Here is a 20596-nt window from a genome sequence, read left to right on the forward strand (position 1 = left end):
GTTAATTCCACAGTATGAGGCCCTATATATGCAAAATGAGATGAAATCTACTATGTGCCAGTGCTCCAGATTGCTGGCTGCCTTTGCCTTCTGATATATGCGAAAGCTCAGTAAAATGTGCTATGTGAGAAAAGAAGTGAGTGAGTTTATATTATTATTTCTAGTAGAACAAACTGCATTACTTTGTTTATAAAAAGCTTTAGAGGTCCATTGTTTGCTTTTCTCCTATTTTTATTTTAGATTATAAATTCCTCCCAGAATTTAGTGCAGATTTAAAAAAATCATTACCTTTAAGGAAGTAGTCATAAATCTACATATATTAGCCTTCTTAAAGCTGTATTTGCATAACTGATTTGAAAGTAACATTTGTTATAAGCTTAAGTCTCGATGCTATTATCCCATGGCAGTTAATTTCAACCACTGTGAAATGTCAAGGGTGACCTGTTTATAGTGACTCTCATTCTTTTCCCTTGCCAAAGCAGAAGCCACTGGATAAGCACCTAGATCCTAGGAAGTTGAGGAACAGGCACCTGATACCCCTGATGATTGATTAATCTCCTTCTCCCCCAAATTGAATCAAAGACATCCACAGCTGTTGGGTGGCCCCACTCTTTATTCCCTTTGACACTTTCTATTGGCTGCTACTAGAGTTAAATCTTAAAATAGACATCTAATAATGGACTTCCAATGCTCTCAAACCTTTCAGGTGTCTTTCCTAGATGGTACCTTGAAATTCTATGTTTTTTAACATTCACCTCTAATCTCATTATCCAAGTTGGAATTATTCTTTCCTTCATATTTTTATGACACTTGACTTTTCTATGTTGTAAGGACAACCTCAGATTAGTTGCTGTACATGCATTATTCTTTTAAATTGATGCTCACTTGGGACACTAGAGTGTGAGGGATTAAGTGAGCAGAGATTTTGTTTATTTTGTTCACTATGATATCCCCCAATGTCTAGTACAGTGTTTCCACACCTAATAGGTGCTTAATAAATATTTGTGGAATGGTTGAATGAATCCAATGGGCTTTCAAAGTTTTTTTCTTGTGGTAAGCTTTAAGGAATATCAATGTCTTGTTCACCTCAATATTCCCAGTACAGAGGGCACTTAGCACCTTGCAGAAACAAGAGACTTTATAACTATTTGTTCCAAAAATAGATGGTTGGCTGAATAAATGAATAGAGCTGTTTTCTCCAAAGCCCAAGATGCTTCTAAAAGGCAATTGATCTTTGAAAGGTATAATCCTGAGTATTTAAAGAAATATTGTCATAAATTGAGTAACTAAATTAGTAATATATCCACAACGATAAATAAATAGCTGAAAACAAGACAAAACAAAATGTCCTATAACTTAAAGTGCTCCCACATGAACGAACACTTTTCTAAAGAAGACTACATGCAGCCAACAGTTATATGAAGAAAAGCTCAACATCATTGATCATTAGAGAAATGCAAATCAAAACCACAATGAGATACCATCTCCCATCAGTCAGAATGGTTATTATTAAAAAGTCAAAAAAACAACAGATGCTAGCAAGGTTGTAGAGGGAAAGAAATGCTTTTTACACTGTTGGTGGGAGTGTAAATTAGTTCAACCATTGTGAAAGGCAGTGTGGCAATTCCTCAAAGACCTCAAGACAGAAATGCCATTCGACCCAGCAATCCCATTACTGGGTATATACCCAAAGGAATATAAATCATTCTGTTATAAAGAAACATGCACGCATATGTTTACTGCAGCACTATTAACAATTGCAAAGACATGGAATCAGTCTAAATGCCCATCAGTGATAGACTGGATAAAGAAAATGTGGGGGCTGGGCACGGTGGCTCACACCTGTAATCCCAGCACTTTGGGAAGCCGAGGTGGGCGGATCACGAGGTCAGGAGATCGAGACCATCCTGGTTAAAACGGTGAAACCCCGTCACTACTAAAAATACAAAAAATTAGCTGGGCGTGTTGGCGGGTGCCTGTAGTCCCAGCTACGTGGGAGGCTGAGGCAGGAGAATGGCATGGACCCAGGAGGTAGAGCTTGCAGTGAGCTAAGATCGTGCCACTGCACTCCAGCCTGGACGACAGAGCCTAAGACTCCGTCTCAAAAAAAGAAAAAAAAGAAAAAAAGAAAATGTGATTTATGGTGTGTGTGTGTGTGTATGTATGTCTATATATAAGTATATATATTTATATATATACACACATATATATACCATATATATATATGCACACACACACACCATAAAAAAGAACGAGATAATGTCCTTTGCTGGGACATGGATGGAGCTGGAGGCTGTTATCCTTAGCAAACTAATACAGGAACAGAAAACCAAATACCGCATATTCTCATATATAAGTGGGAGCTAAATGATGAGAACACATAGACACATAGAGGGGAACAATGCAAACACTGGGCCTATCAAAGGGTAGAGTGAGAGGAGGGAGAGGATCAGGAAAAATAACAAACGGATACTAGGCTTAATGCTTGAGTGATGAAATAATCTGTACCACAAACCCCATGACACAAGTTTGTCTATGTGACAAACCTGTACATGTATCCCTGAGCTTAAAATAAAAGTAAAAAAAAAAATGTTCCCAGTTTTTGGATGATGATGTACCAGACACTGGAGATTTATGTTTTTAGTTTTTATTCATGATCTATTTGGAGAGGTCTCCCCCAGTCCACCCTATCCACAGCTGTACCTCTCATCAGAATGTACTTCTTTAATTGATTTATTTTCTTTCATAACATTTATCCTTACCTCACATAATATTATATTAGTATATTGGTTTCACACAGTAAAATTTCTCCAGTTCTCCTGCTGGAATATAACCTCCATGAGGGCAGAGAGGTCTTGTTTCCTGCCTGGAGAATTGCATTAATACCTGGTGTATAGCAAGTACTCAAACTTTTTTTTAGCAAATGAAAACATTTTCTTTAAAAGCAAATTGTATCTCAGTATTGCCTCCTGCAGTCCTGTGGCTCTACTATTTGACCATGGGAGTATATGTTATCCCTCCTTATTTATTATCCCCATTTGAAAAATAAAAGTCTTCCTCTTTGGAGATTGAGTGTCATGTTTATTTTATGCTTGAAGATCCCTTGGTTAAGGATGTATTCATGAGAAATAATCAGTACAAATGATAATATTTATGTTAAGCTCTTTTTTTTCCTATGAAATTATTCTTTAGAAATTTTGCTGCCTCTAATCTTTCCAATCTGCCCGAAGATTATCTGTGAAATTGCTACAAGATTTGCCAGTGGTGTCAGGGTATAGGGGCTGCAGCATGAAAATTACACTACAGTATTTTGAAAAAGTACATCAGAATTAATTTGTTGTTGTTTTTCTTCTGATCTATAAGCAGTTTAAATTCATACTGGCCTCTGCTGTGTGTGGGAGAGATCCATAGATAATTTGTGCCTTTAATGATAGAGGTTCTCACAATTCTCTACATGAATGTCCTGACAGGGAAGACAAAATTGCCTTTTTGCCACTTAGAAATGCAGGACAAAGCAGCTGACAAATGTCATCTGGAATTTTATATCATACAAACACATATTCCCTGTGTCAGCAAGGGTACGCCTATATGATTTTAGCCGTTTCCTTCTAATTTCTCTAGAAATAATGGGTTAGTTCACAGAAGACAGTCTGGAGATTATTGATATAATCACAAATTGAAATGGGACCCTGAGCTCTCTGTTCACAGAAAAGCTTGCCTGGCTTTCTCTGTATTTGAAGTGATTAACGATGGTGCAGCATTGTGGGAAAATGGTATGTCTATAATTATACGAAGCCACAGGAGGAAGAAACCCTTTCTGAACGTGGTCTTTGAAGCCACCCAAGTTATTTGAGTCTAAGCCATTAGGGGGAAAAACAGGAAGAAAAAAGCAAGAAAACTATAAAAAAATCAGAATATGTAGTAGTGACACTGGTCTAGGGAGAGGCTGTGTGAGACAGAAACAAAACGGTTGGGGACATGAAAAGGTAACAGACAGAAAGAGATGTTGGTTTAGCAGTTAAACAAGAGACTATGCAAAGCCAGAGCCCTCATCCTGTTAGCTGACTGGCATCTCCCTGCCATCCTTATCATTCCACCCTCCTCTGTAACCTGTAATATGGAGACAATATTTCTCACCATCTTTTGTGGGACACAGTGACACAGACAGACTGCTAAAAATAGAAAAGTCGATGTCAATGTTATAAACAATGATGTAGAATAGGTTGGTCTTCATTGCAGCCTCTCTCTTTCTCTCTCATATTTGTTAACATACAGGCCTTCTTAAAATGTAGAAAGATTTAGGACTTGTGTGCATTTCAGAATCACATTTAAGGTCCAAGGGGCGTCTGGGACACTGTTTTCTCCCCAGCAGTTTTGGTGCCCTGCTCGCAGGAGATGGACTGTATTCTCTGGCTGCCTAGGGGCAGAGCTGGGGCTGGCCAGAGGATGCGAATACAAACCGGCAGCTTATTTCCATTCCTGACCACTTGGTGCCACTCTAGCTTTAGAAACTGCTCAGCTACAACGAAACCCTGGGATACAGCTTCCTTCTAGGCTGGCTTCTGTGGTTTCAAAGACAGTCATTGTTTTGAAGAAGGTCATTTGTAGAGTTCGGTGGCTGATGTGATTAGAATGTGTACAGCAAGTCGCATTCCAGGTGCTTTGTGTGCTAACACTTAGGTGTTATTACCAGCATTAATTATCCAAGGGACATGTAACACACACAGGTGGGCCCTTGTTGGTTCATTTAAAAGGCAAGGCTCTGCAGAATGCAGACCTCCAGGTAGCCACCCCGGCCTTTAATTTGGAGTTTAATTTAGGGGTAGCTGGAGCACACCAGACCTCATCTATTCATAGACTGGATGTTATAAAAAGAAAATTATTTCAATGTTATTTCCTCTCCAATATATGCTTCACACACACACACTTACCCCTAGAGTAAAAACAGTCAGCAAGAACTTGAAAATGTTGTTGCTAAATATGCTTCCCTGCATGTGATAGTTCAGGTTTTTTTCCTATCCTCATCCTCTTTACTTGCATAGCTTTTTATTCATTAGCAAAAATGACATTTTTCTTCACAGAAAGAACCATCTATCAAATGAGTTAACTATCCCCAGGTTGCAAAACACATCACCCAAAATGAGACATCTTCATCTTCAGCTTGTTTTTTTTTTTTTTTTTTTGAGGTGGAGTCTCGCTCTGTCGCCCAGGCTGGAGTGCAGTGACCGGATCTCGGCTCACTGCAAGCTCCGCCTCCTGGGTTTACGCCATTCTCCTGCCTCAGCCGCCCAAGTAGCTGGGACTACAGGCGCCGGCCACCGCGCCCGGCTAGGTTTTTTTTTTTTTTTTTTTTTGTATTTTTTTTTTTTTTAGTAGAGACAGGGTTTCACCATGTTAGCCAGGATGGTCTCGATCTCCTGACCTTGTGATCCACCCGTCTCCGCCTCCCAAAGTGCTGGGATTACAGGCTTCATCTTGTTTTCTACCTCCCTTTTTCTTCTGGGACCAAAAGGGATTCGAGGAAGAAATTTGTACCTTTTTTTTTTCCTTTTTTTCCAGCATCAAGATGACTTTCTAAAATGGAGGACATTTCAGTATTTAGCTGAAGGTCCTTGTGTTCTGTATTAATGGGAGCCCAGGAGCGGGGTTTGCCCACTTTTAAAGATGCTAGTGAGAGCTGTGCTTTTCTGACTCGTTAATTTGGAAAGGCAAGAGGAGATTGCCTTTAAGAAATGTCTTTGCAATTAATTGCATGTAAAATCAAGTTTTTTTCTGACACATTTATAGAAACTGCTTTACCTTATTTATGCTGATACGCTTCTGCTGGCCTTAGCATGAGTGGAACTGGCCCTGGGCAAAATTGAGACGCTGGCAAAATCTGTTTCTGAGCCCCTTCTGATTTTGTTGCTCACCTTTCCCTTCTCTGAATGTAAACCTTCTTTTTAATTTCCCCTTAAACCTTGGTTTTGAGTTCAGTTGCCTCTGGCATTCCACTTACGAACCGTGGGCTGTCCTTGGGTTTGGGGGTCAGCAAGCTCTGGGAGGACCCTGACTCTGCCATTTTCTTGCTGTGTAAGTTTAGGGAAATGATTTAATTTTCCCATTTTGAATAATCAGGGAAACACGGTATGTGAAGCTTGGTGTCTGGCATCAGAAGAGTGGAACACACAAAGTGCTTGTTAAAATGAAATTTTCTTTCTTTTTTTTTTTTTTGAGACGGAGTCTCGCGCTGTGTCGCCCAGGCTGGAGTGCAGTGGCGCGATCTCGGCTCACTGCAAGCTCCGCCTCCCAGGTTCACGCCATTCTCCTGCCTCAGCCTCCGAGTAGCTGGGACTACAGGCGCCCGCCACCACGCCCGGCTAGTTTTTTGTATTTTTAGTAGAGACGGGGTTTCCCCATCTTAGCCAGGATGGTCTCGATCTCCTGACCTCATGATCCACCCGCCTCGGCTTCCCAAAGTGCTGGGATTACAGGCTTGAGCCACCGCGCCCGGCCGTTAAAATGAAATTTTCTAAATCTTATTGTAGACAACTGACTCAGAATTTTAAGGGAAAGACTCAGGAATCTACACTTTCAAAAGTGCTCTAAGAAATTCTTAACTCTTACCTAAGTCTGAGAACTCCTGGCTTAAGAAATAAATCTTCCAAGGGGTAGCTGTTTTTATAAAAGGATCAGGAAAAATAGCATCACTGAAAGGAGGGGATGAGTCATGGAGGGGGGTAGTTAGATATCATAGTTTTAAAATTTATTTTTATTTTTATTTTTTTGTAGGGGAGAGATTTTTGGGCAAAACAGGGTGTGATTTGATCATTTTGCTATCCCGAATCCCATCTAGAGAGGAAAAGTTGGGCATTTGATTCAGTATATTGTTTAGGCCAAGTACACAGTACCTCCTTTCTAAAGTGGAGATGCTAAATACATGGATTTTATTACTTCAGTGTCATTTTTTTCCAGCTTTTTAAAAGTTGTTTTCTGTATTCATACGTACACAAACAAGGCAGAGATCGTTCCTCCCACCTTTGCTGATCAGTAGACTCTTTTGCTGGACTGTAAGCTCCACGAGGGTGGAGACCATGATTTTGTGCTCCTTTGGGATTTTAGGTTCTAGCACAGCACAAGCATGTGTGGTAGGTGTCTGGTCAATGAATACCTGAGGTGGGTAGACAAATTTTCTTAACCTCTAACACATACGAATCAATCTGCCCTTTTCCTCGTTCTGTTCACCTTTGTGTATATATTTAAGGCCTGAGCAGATTCAGATTCAGTGAGTAATAGAACTGTTTCAGGGGAGGTTGATGCTCTGGATGAAGCTAGGTTGCGTGTATTGAAAATCAGGGATGGCTGGATTTATGGAAGGCAAATTTTGAGGGAAATTAATTCAGTATTGGCTTGTGCCTGGGCCATCTTTCTAGTTCAGATCATCTAGGAGATTAAAGATCCACTAACCTAATACCAGTCTGATTTGCAGGGCATATTGACCATTTGGAAAAGTGAGCAATGGAGCAATTTACTCCCTGCCGGGCTTTGATGTTGACCCAGACACTTAGTGCCTAGGGAGAAGATTTTAAGGAGTAACAATAGTGAGGATTGTTTTGAACATGGTTAGTATTTCCCTGAGGCAGTAACAACTATCTAATTCTTCTCAGAATTCAATGTACATAGCGGAAGTGCAGATTCCTGGGGGCCCTATTCTAGATCAAACCCATGTATTTGAAACCATAGGCCTGGAGGAAAGCAGAAGAGAAGCCCAAGAGTAATTGGACTTAGTCTGGAAGATGCTTTTCATGGGGTCCAGATCATCCCAAGTCTCCCACTCTCTTCCCCTCAGGGGCACTCAAGGGAGCAATATCTGACATGTGTAATTTATTCACTGCTCTCTACATGGGAAGTTCTGGTGTAGGAGTTAGGAGTATACTTGGTCTATATACATTTGACTCCAGGCTTCAGCCTTGTCACTGTTTTTTTTTGTTTTTGTTTTGTTTTGTTTTGTTTTTTGAGATGGAGTCTCACTCTGTTGCCCAGTCTGGAGTGCAGTGGTACAATCTTGGCTCACTTGAACCTCCACCTCCCGGGTTTAAGCCATTCTCCTGCCTCAGCCTCCCAAGCAGCTGGGAATACAGGTGCCCTCCACCATATCAGGCCTTTTGGTTTTTTTTTTATTTTTTATTTTTGTATTTTTAGTCCAGATGGGGTTTCACCATGTTGGCCAGGCTGGTCTCAAACTCCTGACCTCTGGTGATCCACCTACCTTGGCCTTCCAAAATGCTGGGATTACAGGAGTGAGCCACTGTGCCCAGCCTGGTTCTATAACCAAGAACCACATAAGTTTTTGAATCTCATTTGTTTCACCTGTAAAATGGTTTAAGGAAGCAAACTTCTCTCATGTGCTCTGGCTATCGCTGTGCCCATACTTTAAATGGGCTACAGGAAGAGTTTTGTAGATTTTTGTTATGGTTGACTTTGAATTCTTAATATTAGATGGGTTAGAAGTCCAATTTCTTCTTTTATTTTTAACAGTTTAGAGCAGTGATTCTCAAAATGTGGTTCCTGAGCTAGTAATGTCAGAATCCCTGGGGAACTTGTTAGAAATGTACATTCTGAGACTCCACCCCAGACCTACTGATAAAATGTTGGTGTGGAGCCCAGCAAGCTGTGTTGTAATAAAACCATCCAGACTATTCTAATGCTGCTCTCGTTTGAGAATGACTGAACTTTAGGGGAATGTTCCTCATTGGAATAAAATTTTAATGAACACCAATTTGGCTGAATGGATAATCCTTCATACAGCAGAATTTAAGGAGAACAGATAAAGGCCATTCAGGGGCTGTGTGTGGTAAGAGGAAAGTAAGACAGTATCTTGGATCAGCTACATCACAGTTACCTTAATTGTTTTGGCTAGGGCTGACCATATGCTTATATTAGATAAGTTATTTAAGCTCTGAGTTTTGTGGTTCTCGCTTGTAAATTTGGGGGAATAATAGGAGTCCTACTTCACTTGGCTGCTGTGGGGTTAAATGAGGATGCAATAAAGTGCCTCATGCAGTCTAGTGTGCCAGGTGTTGGGTGAATGGTTCCTTGTGTACCCTCACTGAGTGATGTGTGATTCCACTGGACTACAAGCCCAAGGAGGGGCAAGGCCTGCATCTCTTTTGCTCATTGTTACAGCCGTGAGAGCAAAGACAGTTCCTGACCCAGACATTGTTCAATAAATATTGGTTGTATGAACAAATGAATGAATGAATAAAAAAAGTAAATGGATGAATGACTACGCCAGTTTTCTTTGGATATATTGGCTGATACAGTATATGTATGATGAAAAGTTTACTTTTTGAGGCAGTTTTAACCCATATTAAAAAATTCAAGGGACATACCAGTACTTCCATATCATTAAGTATAAGGGAATATACTTGCACTAAAAGATAATGGTGAAATTAAATTAATATGAGTATTACTGATTCTGTGTAAGTGATTACACAAAAATTTTCAAAATTTCAAGTTATGAAATACTGCAGAGATCTATCGCTGAAAATATTTAGATAGACTGAAATTTAGGGTAGCTCAGCTTTGCAAACACATTTTTTCTCCTTTGGTTTCCTTATGAATCATTTGTTTTTGACCCTCAACAAATAAAGGCTGTCAAGAAAAAAAGTTTCCAATGAATTTCTGCCTTTACTTTAGTTCATTCCCTTCCTCCTTTACTTCTTTGTCTTCATTTTCCTAACCATTTTTTTTTTTCTTATTTGGGTTCCAAGTATATGCCAGTGATGTTAAACACCCTATAGGCTTTACTTTTTTCTAAATTAATTTTTTACCAACCATATTATAACCACTCTGTTTTACAGATGGAAAGACTGTGACTCTGAAATATAAGTAATGTAAGCAAAACAGGACTGGGACTTAGGTCCGATTTCCCATCCACTCCATGAGAGCATCTCATCTCATGCTCTTTTCGCTATAGCACCTGGAACAGAGAAACATCTTCATTGCTTTTTGGCTAGATGTGGTTACCTATTACTCCCATACTTAGGAAGGGTAGATGGACTTTCCAACTCTTAGAAGACTTGCAGGTGAAAAGGAATGGAGTAAAAATAGCCAGATCATGAGCCATAGGAAGAGAGAGGATGGCCTTTCTTTTTGCCTAAGAAGTGGATGTTCAAACATCAGAACGGAGAAAACTTAAAAGGGAAAGGTTTTGGCGGCCTTGGATTTGGGTCAAGGAATGCTCTCCATCCTCTTGACTGTTTACTCACCACCCTTGGTTGTACCTAATCCAAGTTCTATGATTTGAACTTACTTTTTTGCGGGCCTTTGACACTGGTTGTCTGTGCTCTCTCCTGCTTCCCATTCATTCCTGGAAACTTGAAGCTTCTGTCAATGTATGCCTGACCAGTCTAGGCAGAAGTGATCTCTCCTCTACATTGGTGACTCTGTTTGATATTCTTTTGGCACTCAATTACATATTGCCTTTTGGTACCAATAAATTAGCTGAATAAGGACCATTTAATATTGAGTAGGTAGTGTAATGTTTTCCAAACACAATTGTATTGTAAAGGTTCCATAAAAACAGACAACACTTAAAATAATCATATTAATGAAATAATAACTAATTTTCATTAAAAAACCAGTGTATCATTTCATCTATTCCTCATATGAATTTGTGTTGATATAGTGGGAAAATATTGTCCAAAAGGAAAAATAAAAATCAACATAAACAGCATCCAAAGATAACTAGTCTTAAATTTTAAATAGATTGAGGACAGAGACCGTTTTTTACAAACCTGAAATGTTTAACAAGATTCTAATCACATGAGGAATACTCAGTGTACATTAAAAATTTTTATTTCAATAGTTTTGGGGTACAGTGGTTTTTTTTGTTACATGGATGAATTACTACATGGATGTAGTAATTCTGAGATTTTAGGGCACCCATCACCCAAGTAGTGTATATTGTACCTAATGTGTAGTTTTTTTTTTTTTTTTTTAAATCTCTACCCTCCTCCTTCCTTCAGCCTTCTGAGTCTCTAAAGTCCATTTTACCACTCTATGCTTTTGCATACTCATAGCTTAGTTCTAACTTATAGGTGAGAATACATGGTTTTTGGTTTTCCATTCTTGAGTTACTTCACTTAGTATAATGGCCTCCAGCTCCATCTAAGTTGCTGAAAAGACATTATTTTGTTCTCAAGATACATATATTGAATAATCCAGCATGTTCCACAAAACATAGTTGATTAAACATAATTGATTAAGCTTACGAGGGAGCTGAATCATATTTTCTTGACTTGATTGTTGACTTTCGCTCCTTCTTTTCTTTTCACACAGCCGACTGTCCAATATGACTTCTACCCAATGATGTCAGAGACTGTTGTTATGTAGAAATTCTAGTCATAGGAAAAATCACACTTTCCTTAGCCAACACTTTACTTTTTGTTTTAAGAAACCAGAAAGGCTATGTTCTAATGTTTTCTTAAGTAAAACTTCCAGGCCCTAACAAGTTGCATTTTTAGAAAAATCTTACTCAACTTAACTCCCCGTGGTTCTGTAATGTCATCTATAGAAAAATTCTTGAAACAGCTGTGCCTCTTTGTGTCTGAAAGATTGCTCTTTCCTTGGTCCATGAAGGTTTATAATTATGTTGATTTTTAAAAAAACCCTCCAGCTTGGACCACATTTCCCTCTCCTGTTGAATTCTTAATATTTTATGATGAAGAGATGCATGCTTTTTCCTGGATCCTTCTTTCTTTTTTTTCTCACCCTTTTTTCAAAGTGGGATGTTTTGCCAATAGCTTTACTGGTAGTACTATAAAAAGTAATGGCGGAGAGCCTAAGATTTTGGACTTTCAAGTCCTACTTTACTCTTTAGCACTGTGATCCTGGGTGAGTTACTTAACTGCCTCAGTTTTCACATATGGACAATTGCAACAATAATATTAACTACCTCACATGAATTTTCTGATGGTTATAAAAGACATTATATGATAAGAGGCTTAGCATACTGCCTGATTGGTGCCTCAACATAAGAAGAACTGTCTTTTCCCCAAAATGTCATCATCCAGAACATGGGGTGGCTTTTACTAAAAAGTTATTATGGAATCTCTCATAAGAGATGTGCTGTAAAATAGCACATAAAAGCACATAAACACATAAAAGCACATAAACCCTAATGACCTCAGTGAATGCAAGTTTTCCATACCTAAAGGGATCATCTGCCATGATAGGTTCAGAAAAGAAGCCCCCCAAATTAAGAAATAATTAGTAAATGTTCCTGGAGATTTCACCTTATGACATCAAGTATTGCATGTCACTGTGAACACAATCTATAAAGAGTCTTTAAAGAGGAAAATTCTGTGTGTTTGGGTTGTGGAGGTTAGGTATCTACTTTTATAGGATGAAGAGAAGAATACATGCCCCAATGTAATGCTGATGAATACTTGGGGCAGGAGGTAATATTGCTACCAGTTGCATCACGCACAATTTCAAATAACTTAGATGGAAGAGAATATAATGAGTGCTAGAAGACTGTTCGACATCTCAAAATATGCATCCAGAGATGATAATGACATGATGATGAAGATGCATGTGAAGAACTCCAAGTAAGTTATTCCAAGTATCATGAGGGTAGTAAAGAATAATATATCTGAACTATGTCTAAATTCATGTACTTCATACCATATGTGATTTTAAATACACTTGCATATAGAAATGTACAAAAAATAAACCTTAGAGGCAAATATTTAACTTTTTGTCTCTAAGTCGAAGTTAATATACTGAAGTTGGCTAAAAAACATTTTGGGAATCTTCTTGTTGAGAAAATGGAGGACTCATATTCTGGGCCACTGTCTGTTCTAGCATATATAGTAAAGAGTATTAAAAGATTAGCCCCAATCATGGCAGTAACATTTCAAAAAAGATCAAGTCCCTTTAAAAAGTAATCAGTCTGATATTTTGAACTGGAATATGCATATCTTTTATCATGGGGATTCCTTTTTTTTTTAAAAATTCAACATTATCTCATTCTATTGATCTTTGAAGCTATTAAATTTTGCTTCCTCAATTACCATCTTTCTCCTATCTCAGCCCACCGACTTTGCACACACTCCCTAAACACACACACATATTTTTTCATTCTATAAAAATAAATCACTCTATAACTTCTATGTTGGTTTATTTCATGATAGAGTATTATTCATAAATTCCTGTTTAGTGTATTCTATGGACCAGTCACTGTTTTAAGAACCTTATGATCATCCTGTTTAATCCTCACAACCACTTTCTCAGATAGACACTACTGTTATCCCATTTAAAACAAGAATAATTGAGGCACAAAGAAGTAAAGCAATTTTCTCTAGGTCATATAGCCAATAAGCAGGAGAGCCAGTATTTGAATTTAGAGTCTGACTTCAAAATCTCAGGCCTAACCACAATGCTATACCCCTCCACTGGCTAGGGAGTCTTGTTTATGTTTATTTAGTAATGAAACAACTTTTAAATTACAAAAATAGCACATGCTAAATGTTAAAAAGCAACAGTAAAATTCCTAATTTTTTAAAACCTCAAACAATGGTAAAATACAAGTTGAGAATGAAGGTCCCTCTTCCCCCTACCAATTTCCATAGAGATGACTGTTATTAAAAGTTTGTGTTTAGCCAGGGGTGATGGTATGCACCTACAGTCCCAGCTACTCAGGAGGCTCAGGAAGATCACTTGAGCTCAGGAGTTTGAAACCAGTCTGGGCAACATAGAGAGATTCTGTCTTAATTTTTTAAAAAAGTTTGTTGAATATTATTTCTAATTATGTAGACATAGATATAAAATATATATTAATGACATCACAGTAAACATATTCTTCTGTAAGTCATGACTGATTCATTTATATGTCATGCATGTCTTTCTATGAAAAGATGTGTGATTCTGCCTTAATTTTATTGGTTCCATAGTATGGATGTAGCATCATTTCTGTAGTCATTCCACTATTCATGGCCATTTAGATTATATTCATGGGAATATAGGAAACTATGGAAATGAATATCCTAGACTTTATCATCTCTGTGAATGTCAATTCCATTTTTCTCCAGTTCAGGCTTAATCTTGATATTGCTCTTGATGCCTCTTTTTCTCTAATATCCACATAAAATCCATCAGCATATCCCATTGATTCTATTTTTAAATATATGCAGAGACATTGGTCATTTTGGTCATTTCTAATCACCTCTTCTCACTATCATCAAATCCATTACTTCTTATCTGAACTATTGTCATTACCTTGTAACTTGTTTTTCTACTTGCCAATAGCAGCCAAGAGTGATCTTTTAAAAACTCAATCAGATAAAAATTGCTCTACTCAAAGACTCTCCATCTAAGTCACTAACAGTCAAAGTACATGCCATGATCTTTAAGACCCTCCCTGAGCCAGCATCCTACTACTTTTCCAACCTTGACTTCTACTGCATTTCCGTGTATTGACATTACACCAGTCACATTAAAATATCTGCTATTTCTTAAATATAATAAGCACAATTTCTCCTTAAGATATTTGAATTTGTTCCCACTGCCTACAATCCTTTGACCCATTCTTCCCCCATATTTGCTTGACTGACTTCTTCATTTCTCTTTTAGGTCTCTGTTCAAATGCGATCACATCTTATTTGTTGAATGAGTGTTTAGTGAATGAATATATCTTTACCCAACTGAATAAATATTTCTGGAGAATAAATTTCTAGAAGTGAAACTGCTTACTTATTTCAAATCCTTCGTTATTCCAGTCCTCCGTCTTATATCCTTGCCTATTTTATTTTAGTATTCTCATGCTCCTCTTCAAAATGCTTCTGTGTTCCTGTCTGCTGTTTCTACTGTGGAAGGCTGGCTGGCTTTCTCTCTCTCCTGGGAGCTCTGGAAGAAATGGAGACACTAGGCAGCTGGTCTGATTCTCGTGGGCCACTTTGCAAGGCTGTGATTTCAAGAGTGACCTTGGGGTGTGACTGAGTTGTCATTAAACAATTTAATAGATGAAAGAATCCCCTCTTCATACTTCAGCCACACTTACTGCTTTCCAAATATCTGGCACCATGTTGTAAACACTCAGTATTGTAAAGAAAAGATTTAAAAAAGAAATCTGTCTTATCATATTGGTTTAAAATATAGAGGATGTATATTGAAATTAGAACAAGTCAGAGAAATCCTGGAGTTTTAGTCATGAAATAAAACTTTTGTCCATATGTATCTTTAAAATATTATGGCATTTTTGTTCACCCTTACCACATTCCATTTGAGAAAATCATATGATTACTGTTGATGACAAAGCGATTTATGATTTCCATGATTTCCTGGATAACTAGGATAAGAATGAGTAATTAGAGTAAAAAAATTATGGACCTTTGGAACTAGGAGAGCTTATTTGTTTATTCCCCTAATTTTCTACAAAAAAGGAAACAGACTACTGTAGAGGTTGGTTGACTCATTCAAGCTCACACAGCTAGTTAATGGTACAGGTGGGTCCTCTGACTCCAAAAATAGTGCTTAGTAGCATCCATGGAACAGTGTCTGTGAACCAAACCTTGTGCTAAGTGAAGTTCTACCTGCTAGATAATTCCTGTTCCTTCCAATTGTCCTGACACCCTGCAGTTTAGTTAGATTATGTGATTTGGCCTCATATTTCTTCTGGAGCTAGTTGGATAAGGATCACCCTATTAGGGTGCTTAATTTTGTGCTAATGATCCTTCTTTCTGTCTGAAGTCTTCAGGTTACAGTTTTTTCAAAGAAACTCTGTGCTGCTTGTCCTTTTCCGCTTGCTGCATGATGTGCACATCGGTGCCTCCTGCAGCCTTCCACTTGTTAATTGCCTCTCCTTCCTAATGAAGCCTGTATCAGCTCCAGTGCTAATTGAACTTCGTCCTTCATTCAGACTGTGTTATTAAACAAATAGTCACAGTGTTTGGTCTCACTTTAATAGGAGCATTGATGTTTGCTTAACATCAAAAACTTATTAGTAATCCATTGAAAAGGCAATTAATGGAGGACATGTGGGTAAGGAAATTGAACTAGTCTGCACCACAGGACAAAGAATGGCAAAGACTCTGGTTTTCTAAGGTTTAACTGTCTGTATCCTGGTAGTTGCAAAATGATTGTTAGATTCTTGACTCTTAACCCAAATCAATGAATTTATCATTTATGTAAAGTAGCACTTACATGTCTAATATCAAAGCGAAGGATAAGCTGGCTTACCTGTCTCTGAAGTTTTCAATCATTCTCCCTCTCTCTTTATAACATTTTCCCCAAGTTTTTTAGCAGGACTTATCTTGGTGGTTGCAGAAAACATGAACAGGTGAAAAGAAGGTAATGTGTCACTTGCAGTCTTCCCACCTATAGCTAACCACTGATAAGCTTTGGTGTGTATTCTTTGTTCCTTGGTGCTGCATTCTAACACACACAGAGAGGCACAAAATTGGATTACATATCATACTGACCTGTTGTTTATTTTTTAATTGGTCATATGTTGTAAGTATCCATCCTGGACAATAAATAGAGACCTATGTCATCATAGTCAACGGCTTTGATATAATCTCTTGGTTGGATAGGCTGTAATTTATTTCATCATGTTGTAAGAGGTTTAGAAACAAGTGTCTCTTACTCAATTGTTTACATAGCCTTAAGTTGACTTTATTATTTGAATGAGTAATAGTAATACTAGAAAATAGTAACACTAGAAAAAGAAAATTGATAGACTACTCTGTTATAAAATAACTGTCCTCTGTTTTGTGAGAATATGCAACGTTTGGTATTATCAGGGTACAAATTTATAGGCTATGTAACAACTTTTCTGAGTATCCAATTTTCTTTACTTGCAATTTCACCAAAAAATTATTAAGAAATAACAGGAGGTTGTTCACGAACTATTTTTAAGATAATGGCTTAAGGTGGGATTTTTTCTCTACCTGTATACTCATGAGGATAAATGATACTTGGGTTCAAAGGAGAAACAAACTAAAAACATGAATCTAATGGCATCTGGCAGTGGAGTAAAGCAGAGCAGATCAAATTCTCTTTACAAACCACATTAAATAGATATGAAAGGAGAAGAAGTAATAACGGGGTCACTCCATTTGTTCCACGGACCTGGGATATAATGTGAAACTTCCATCTGTGTTAATGAGTCATGCATGGCTGGGTCCCCAGGCAATATTTAGTAAACGAATGGTGTTATTGCCTGGCAGGGACCCTTTTAGAAAGTGCTGTTGTTGCGCGAACCTAAATATATATATATATACACACATATATATGTATGTATTCTGGTTTAGCTAGGATTATGATGCATAAAATGTTGGTAATAGGTTTAAAAGATTAGCATAGACCAGCTTTCCATGAGATTGTTCTTTATATAAAAAAGTTAAATGCTATTTCTAATGTCATCATAAAAGTCAGGCTGGAGGATTATCGATTTTTTGGAGGCTTTTACTAGATAGCTTGATAATTGACTCTCTCAAGTTTTAACACTTGGCCTTGGGTTTGCTGTTTACCTTGCTCAAGCAATTTGGTGTAATTAATTTTTATAGCTGTATTTGCTTTTAGGGTTTATATTTTGGTGGAAAGCTATCTCTAGTCAAAACCTCATAGAATTACTTTTTTCTTTGAATTAAAACACAATTGTTTAAAATAAGAGTCTCATCTATAAAATTAAATAGAGAGTAAAATGCAAAATCTTTTAACCTCTTTACAACTACATCAGATAGACATGTCTGTGGATAAGGATTGAAAAGAAACAAAACTGAACGCAGTTAATGTGTTAGGTAGTAGAATTGATCCATGTTTTTAGTAAAGAATAAGTAAACATAAGGGAAAAAGAGCATGAGGTGAGTTGTTGTTTGGCTGGTAACGTCAGTTTTGACAGTTTTATTCGGTTGGGGCCGCAACTATAGCTTGGCTGCGGGCAGGACACCGGCCCTCACAGGTTGCTGAGTTCCAGCAGGGTCTGGTCCAAGATCTGATGAATCTCCACGTTCTCCTCCTTGGCACTGGCCAACGTCTCTTCTAGGTCATCGGTGGTTTTCTCCAACTTTGCCACAGACCTTTTGACAAACTCTGCTCTGGTCTCAGCCTCCTTCAGCTTCTCCTCCAGCAGTTTCATCTCCTCTTCATATTTATCTTCTTTGGTGGAAGACTCCTCCTCTGAGGCCATCAGGGACTTGAGGGTCTGGTCCATGGTTTCAAGTTTCTCCTCCAACTGTCTGGCTCGGCTCTCGGCCACCTCAGCTCTCTCTTCTGAGCGCTCCAGGTCTCCCTCCAGGATCAGCGGTTTCCCAGCCACTTCCTTGTATTTGCCGTCTGAATCCTCAGCGATGAGCTTGGCCTCCTTCAGCTGCACCTCCTCCGACTCCATCTGCTCCTTGCCTTTCATGGCCGGGTTTTTATGACCTTCATTCCTCTCTCACTCTCATCGGCTGCCTTCTCCTCGGTCTCCTCTAGCTTTTGCAGGGCTGCAGACAGCGCTCCTGGGCCCGGTCCGGCTCCTCCTCTTCCTGTTGAATGTGGCGGTTAAGGGAGGCCATATCCGCCTCAGCGTCGGTGGCCTTCCCAGCCTGCTCCAGTTTCTCCTGGGCCTACTTCACGGATTGAGAATACTTTTCGCCTCTGTCCTCTTCAGCTTTTTCCGCTGCCCCTCCAGCTGCTTGCAGTAGTCCTCGGCTTGCTGCTTGTTGGCTTCGGCCCGCTCCGGGTGGTCGATGGCGTTCTTTTTGTCCAGCTTTAGCATCTGCATCTTCCTGATGGCGTCCCTGGCCGGCGGGCAGGCGGTGAGGACTGGGTGCATCGGGCTGGCTGCGTGGACTCGGCGCACGGGTGGCAGGCGAGATTTATTTTTATCCGATCTGGACTGAGATTTATTTTATTTTTTTATTTTTTATTTATTTATTTTTTTGAGATGGAGTCTCGCTCTGTCACCCAGGCTGGAGTGCAGTGGCGCGATCTCGGCTCACTGCAACCTCCGCCTCCCGGGTTCAAGCGATTCTCCTGCCTCAGACTCTGGAGTATCTGGGACTACAGGTGCCCGCCACCACTCCTGGCTAATTTTTGGATTTTTAGTAGAGACGGGATTTCACCGTGTTGGCCAGGATGGTCTCGATCTCCTGACTTTGTGATCCGCCTGCCTCTGCCTTCGAAAATGTTGAGGTTACAGGCATGAGTGAGCCACTGCGCCCGGCCTGGGACCGAGATTGTTTTAATGCTTGTAAAAAAACTTTGAGTTGATGCTCATCTGTAGAAAGATTTGGCTTTAAAAATAGTCATTCATCATGCTGACCATTAACGTAATCGGTCAGAAATCACACATACTCCATAGACTTCTAAGAAGAAAGGAAAAACAAACAAAACAAAACAATGGGTGAAGGTTATAAAAAGGTAAGTTCTCCAGCCTTGGAGAAGCATTCTTCCTCTTTTTCCTCCTCCTCCTTTTTTTTTTTTTTTTTAATCCACAGACTTGTTGGTAGTTGGCCTTTTGGGGACGTGTTTTTCACCACATGATACGGGAACTCTCAATATCTCTCAGGCTGACACCTTATTCTTTCTAATCTGATCAGACACAACGTTTTAAAAAGAAAATAGTTTTAATTAGATAACTGTTTTGCGTTGTTAAAATTTTTTCTTAAATATTTTAAAATTGATTTTTAATGTGATACAATGTGATTGCACAAAGTTAGAAATACAAAGTAAAAAGAAGAAAACAAGGAAAATTGCTAATTCCTCCATTCAGATTCATCATCGTGTTAAATGGTTTTATTTCATTCATTCCAGTCTTTTTTATTTTTCCTTTAATATGGGTACATGTTTGTATATATTTTTGCTAGTATAATAGAATAATGTGATAAACCTTTTTGTATACACATTTTGTGTACAGTTCTGACTATTTCCTTAGGATCAGTTTAAACCCTAAGTTTTAATACTCTGAAGGCTTAGAGTTACTGTGGGGCTTTGGGCTAGAGAGAGGGATTGGTGGTACTGAAGCTGTTGATTATAGGAGAAAAAGAACCCTGCTCCTGAAGTATTCCCTTCACCCCCACTTATAGTAATCCCTCCTGGTGTTGTAGAGATAGCATGGAATTGTCTCTGGCTAGATTATAATTCTGAGGACTCCGGGTTGATTTTTACAGTGTATAAGAAGAAAAAGTTAGAAAAGGGTTTTATGCATGTAAGTCACTCCTAAAAAGTTGTGTAGAAAAATGAAAGCTTATTTGAGATTATTATGTGCTATAAATATTCTGATCTATAAGTTTGATTTTTTTCCTTTGGGGAAAATATAAATCAGAGTATCTTGAGTATTCTTTCTTTAAAAGACAACATGGGTTCAATAACGGAGACTCACAAATGGAGGAATAAGAGAAATATGAAGTTTTGCTTTTGCAAACATACTGAAGTGGAAAATAGAAAAGCTGAAATCAACAATAACAACCACAAAAACGCCACATCCATTTGGACTAAAATACATGTATATATAACACAACTTTCCAAGCATAAAACGAAAACTCTCACCAAGGGAATGAAAAAAATACCTTTTGAAAAACTGCTGAAATAGGCCTGTTGTTGAAATAGTTTTATTTCCCCTTTAGAA

The 20596-nt window shown here is 38.5% G+C and overlaps 1 long non-coding RNA gene and 1 pseudogene across 1 annotated transcript in view; one reads left to right on the plus strand and one right to left on the minus strand.

Moving 5' to 3' along the window:
- LOC123574072 (uncharacterized) overlaps nt 1–20596 on the plus strand; it is a 49930-nt gene that overhangs the window by 7839 nt on the left and 21495 nt on the right. The gene's annotated exons all lie outside the window — the stretch shown is intronic.
- Nucleotides 17901–19384, minus strand: LOC102115272 (tropomyosin-like; annotated as a pseudogene).

The sequence above is a fragment of the Macaca fascicularis genome, chromosome 6, assembly GCF_037993035.2.
Source record: "Macaca fascicularis isolate 582-1 chromosome 6, T2T-MFA8v1.1".
NCBI lineage: Eukaryota > Metazoa > Chordata > Mammalia > Primates > Cercopithecidae > Macaca > Macaca fascicularis.